Here is a 6000-nt window from a genome sequence, read left to right as displayed (position 1 = left end):
GTCACTATATCTGCATCCAGGAATAAGAGATAAAGTCAAAACTTCTTTTCAACACTAAATGGAAGCTGCTTATTTTTGATAGCTTTATGGACGTCTTTGGCATCTATATTGAAGCCTATTTGGCGTCGTATGGACGCAATTTGGATATGGAGTCGGCTTCCATTTGGTGTTAATAAAAACTGTCTTACTACTTATCTGGAATAGCACATAAGATGAAAACCTCTTTTGCTAATACCAAATGGAAGCTGACTTTTTTTGGCAGTAGTCTGGACGAGCCTCGAAAGATAAAGATGTCTACAGACGTTCTTTATACGCAGCAATGGACCTCCCGTGCGGCTCAGCCAAGGAAGTATAAACGAGCCTTAACAGCTCTGTGGCGAAGCCTTCTTCATTTATGTCCCCCGGGCAAGGATTTAAGATCGCTATGAAAAGTTTACACTTAACGACTTTAATTCTTTTTGTGTGGCTACGAGAATCGCAGCATGCATTCTTACTTCTATTTATACATTCTAACCACAATATTTTATGAAATGTGACACAATAAAAATTATTGTATGTGTTACGGGAACATGAATTGAATCTTTTTCTGTATTTCTTTCCTTCTATTGCTTCAAGACAAATTCTACACAATTGAAGCTGGTTCAAGCGTACTCTCATGATAATATATTACACTTGAGTAAGATAATAGAGCAAAATTCTAAGTGTTGATGAAAATAGATATCATTATACATTGCACAAGTTTTTTTTGTGCTTTCCTTAATTTTGAACATAGAAAGCAGGAAAATTTTTGTGAAACTTCCTCCTATATTCCTCCTATATTTTTTATCATCTAATGAAGATAGAAAGTTTTTCAGAAAATATCCTTACGTTAACAGAAAAAATGAGCTATTTTTTGCGATTATAAGACAACCTAAAACAATTTATGGTAAGCTTTAGAAATTATCGTTATTGCACATCAGACTGAACATGTCGGAATAATATTAGACAAAAAATTATGAGATATGAAAAGGTTTTATGGTCAAGTTTTGGTCTAAAAAACTAAAATAGTGCTCGATCACATCTAGCGACTTCAGAGCATTTTTAAGGATCCAGGGTTCTTCCAGTGAATAATCTTTTAAAGGCAGACTTTGTAGATGACAAAAGGTCATTTGGATGACCAAAGAACTCATGGAAAGAAGCGGTCGATCGAGATAGTATTACTTTTGGAATCTGAAATTGCAAATGATAGCCAGCGATACAACTGGTTTTAGGCGACATCTGAGGAAGAAAATGGACCACAAATGATCTGTACGGTAAGCGAAGTAAGTCTCTTCTAGCATGTCTACGTGCTATTAACTTGAAATGGTCAGGTCGTGCATACAGAAGACCAAGTGATTTCTCAGTTCTTAAAGTAAAAACTGAAGACTTTATGGATGGCAAGAGATCGTGAAGACGACCGGAGAATTCCTGGATTGTATGTGTTGAAAATAACGCAAGTTTTTAGTAAAAACTTAAGATTAAGGAATAGGATACGTCTTTAGAAATTCCCAGGCAGAATGGATACGTTACCTTCCAAGGAAGTAAGTAATTAGACACTTCCTAACGCTCCAATGGGCCAGTCAGGGATCGTTTAGCGACCAAAAGAGAAATCTGTAAGTAAGTAGATCACTTTCCATGTAATAAAATGTTTGAAGATTCAGTACGATCCTATCATTAATCTGTTACCAAGTAATCAAAGTTTTTGGTGAAGTCTTCCTCATTTGTGTCACTCGGGTACGAAACCTGGCTTAAGATTTTTTTCCTTTTCAGCCCAACGACAGAACGAACAAAATGTACCATTTCGATGCATTTTATCATTCATTTCAAATATGGAACAAAAATCCATACCAGATGAATAAAACTTTCTGTCAAATGAGGTGGTTAACCTTTCTTTGCTTTCTGACAATATCTTGGAAGGCACACAACTAGATGAAATTTTAAAATTTGATGTCAAATATGATTGAATAACATTATCAACAAAATTCAGTATAGTCGGATATGGTCGTATAGTTTGTATTAGAATATCTATCCCTAACAGGAAAAGAGCATGCCTATAGGATCAAAAAGACCACTACGGTACCTAAAAGCGGTCTCATTGGCTTTTATTGTGGTGATTTTTGTCTATAAAAAGTTTTTCTCAAGCTTTTCAGGAATTCAAAATTCATTAAAATTTAATTTATTGTGGTACTTAATAAATAAATGAGTCCATCAATCAGGAATAGCTAGAAAAGTCGGGATGAGAAAAGTTTATTTTCGTAATATTAAAGTTTGAAAGAAAGATTGCATCAATATTTAAGCAGTTAAGTGTTCTCTGTGGAACAATTGGTAAGACACTTGAGGTTCAAGTTTGGTGTGGTAAGCTCTGGGCAACGTTGGAAACGTGTCGGAAACTTAAAGTTTAAAAATAAAAATGGGAAGGAGAACTAAAAGATTATTTTAAGAATGGAATATTGATAGGAACGGAATATTTTAAGAACGGATATAAAAGTAACAGTTTATGTCAATAGGAGATTGGGAAGAGAGAATTAAAATTATTCGAAATCTGGATTTGATATTTCACAGTTTGACTAAAAAATAAGAAAATAAGCATTCATACCCGAGCGATACATATGAAGAAGGCTTAGCCATGAAGCTTTTAAGGTTCCGTGGTTTAGCTTTTTTAAGAGCTTTTAAGGCTCTGTAATGAAGCTTTTAAGGCTTGTTCAAGGAGCTTTCAAGGTTCCGTCACGGAGCTTTCAAGGTTCCGTCACGGAGCTTTTAAGGTTCCGTCACGGAGCTTTCAAGGTTCCGTCACGGAGCTTTCAAGGTTCCGTCAAGGAGCTTTTAAGGTTCCGTCGTGGAGCTTTCAAGGTTCCGTCGCAGAGCTTTCAAGGTTTCGTCACGGAGCTTTTAGATTAACGTCATAGAGCTTTTAGGGTCCGCTTTACCGTCAATTTTTGGGAGCCATATGGATGTCAATCGGATGCAACTTCCAATTGGTGTCAATAAAAGAGGATTAGCGGTGCATTCTGCATTTATGTTGCTCGGAATACAGAACGAGAAAGCATACATATCTGAGAATATTCCCAAATGGATTTATAATAAGAATTTAAAATCAACATATAAGAATAGCAAAGTTTTAGAAATTATTTAAAGACTTCTAGATCTAGATGAATCTATCTCTTGATAAATTGATAAAAAACTAGATGTATTGATATGTAGATTGATGAAAATTGGGTAAATCTCAAAGGGTTCTATCTATTTCATCATCATTTATTAGTGTTGACTGATTGCTTATCTGTTCATGCTATTCAAACATTTCATACACAATAGGAATTAATGCAAGAGGATTGTATCAGTTCTTATTGAAGTCTGTTCATGGATACCCATGGCTTAGTAATGTGGAAAGCACATGGCGTAGTAATAGCCGCAAGTTCAACCGCAGGAGACTCATGTCTCAGACCAGATTCAGACACGGATTTTGTACGAATTATTCGACTCAAGCAGACTTGACTCCATAAAGGTAAGCGTGACTGATAACCTTGTCTAGATCTGATTAAATCCTGACTTAATCGACATTATAGCAGTGCTAAAAGTCGACTCGGAATTTGTATGATAAAGTCGACTTGAATTGACTCGGATTCATACAAATTTACAGTCGGTATCGAGCATTGTTCTCAAGCTAGTCTGTTAGGATACCCAGGAAGCACACAGTGTACAGTTTTGGCTCTAGGGCAGCTTGACTCTGACCTCAAGCTAGATTCAATGACATCCAGTCTAAAACTAGATTCAAGACGACCTGTTGTTGGATTTTCAGTCATTTCTACGCCATATCCTTTCCATGACATCAGATGAAATGGCATTGAATTTCCAATAATTACAGCCAAGCTATGGTAATAGACTGTTGATTAACTAAACTAATTTCAGTTACGTATAATCATTCTCAATGAAAGCTCCATATAGGAAATTTGTCAATCAATATCCTCATCACTTCTAGTTCATCACACATTCACCCATATTCACTGCCTGAAAAATTGAAAAAAAGCAGCCCACACATGTTGTTTTTAGAAAATAATCTATTTATATACCTTCATCTACATAAGCATAAATCTTTAGAAATAAAAGTTTATCTTAAGAGCTATGTATGTTATTAATACATCTAATTTAATTTTTCTTGGCAGTAGCAATAAGCATTGTTGTTTTCACTACGCTTTACATGTGGATCAATTTACAGAAAGCCTTAAAAAAATATTCAATTTATTTTTTCTAATAGCTTTTCAAGCGGTTTATGCGTTTTAAAATTTTGCTTTATTTTTTGATGAAGGTAATGCTAAAAATAAGATTGTTTAAGAGCGGCTGTTCACAAATAATCAGTTTTCAAAGGGAAGTGGTTGCGATGATGCAACATGCTGTGTGACACTCAATAAAAGATGAATGTTTTCATAATATTTGTTTAGATTTGAAAATTTAATTTTTTATATCCGAGCGACACAAATGAAGAATTAGTCCTAAAGGAATTGGCACAGAATAGAGGATTCCTGCATTTTAGATGCACATACTTGAATTTTTCCTATCTTTACAGTGTTTTGCTAAGTCGAATTCCTTAATAGACAAAGAACATGCTGTCTAGAGCTTGCTCATCTGAAATATACTAGATGACATGCTAGTAAGCGTTGTTCTCAGCTTGCTCTGCTTTTAAGAGAACGGTCTTTGAATGTTAGGGAGTACTTAGAAAGTTCCATTCATCTGGACTTGATATTTACACATAGACCCAGAAATTGTGGGTTGGAGACTCGGCATGAGTTATTTTTCTCGAATCATATGCTCTAGAAATGCAACTTACATCCTCCATTTGTAGACTTTAGATTATAATGTCGTCAAAGGAGTGATTCTGGTTCCAACTTTACACAGTCTGAATCCAGGAGATTGATGAGCCTGAGTGAGGGTAAAACTGCTATTAGCTACAAGACGGATATGATGATGATGATGATGATTAGTTCCTATTAAACCATTGTGAATCGTAGGGCGTTAATAAAGCAGTTGAACAGATTCTGATCAGACGGATATAATGCTATGGATCTTTTAGATCAAAATAGCTAAAACTTATTATTATTATTTTTTATTCATCTTTCCTCTTTTAAATCAAGTGAGTGTGTTACTAGAATGTTAAAGCACTATTTGGTAGTGTCCTGTACTGAGCACAAATTACTGTAGGTCTGTTGAAACAACAGTATTTTATCAAATATTTGGGCGAACTCTATTATTGTACTAGATGTTATTTTATAGGATTCGGCGAAGAGCCACAAGCTTGTACTTTTTGTCTGCAGGTCTGTAGACAAACCTTTTATTTTTATCAAAAATTACCAAAACAAAAGCTATTAAAAATTTGCCCGATCAGCATAAATTTTGCATGGTAGTTTAATGGTTTCGAAGGATAGAGCCGTCTTCAGACATTCCCTACGCGCGGCAATGGGCCCTCGTGCGCCCAAGCCAAGAGAGTAAGTCACTAAGTAAGTAAGTTTAATGGCGAACACATAACGTCCACATGGACATCATATCAGAAAGCTACTTGTCTGCCATGAATAATCCTCAATAGACTAGATACATTGAGCATGTTCCTGAGATGAGTATGCTAACAAAATTGAGAATGTTCAATAATATTGATTTAGTTCCTCATAAATATGCTCATTTCGGAGAATTTGCTCATTAACTGTTAGGCAGTCATTGCTGATCGGGATAGGAACAATAATAAGCAGAAATATATTTATAATGAAAAGCCTTCATTCACAAAATGCCTTGTCCAGTACAAATATTTTATTCAAACTCCCCAATTTTTCAATGGAAGTACAAAGTCCACAAAGGTTAAAAGTATGTATTTATGTCAAAAGTTCCTTATTATCCACCAAACATTCCACAGTCATCATCATCACAATCATCATTCTCATAACTGTGAAAATGCAGAAAAAAAAATATGGTTCAAGAGACAATGGATAACAGCATTAG

Source organism: Chironomus tepperi, unplaced genomic scaffold (assembly GCF_022539635.2).
Source record: "Chironomus tepperi strain 1889 unplaced genomic scaffold, CSIRO-AGI_Ctep_v1 contig_429, whole genome shotgun sequence".
Classification (NCBI taxonomy): domain Eukaryota; kingdom Metazoa; phylum Arthropoda; class Insecta; order Diptera; family Chironomidae; genus Chironomus; species Chironomus tepperi.
Note: the sequence above shows the minus strand (reverse complement) of the source record.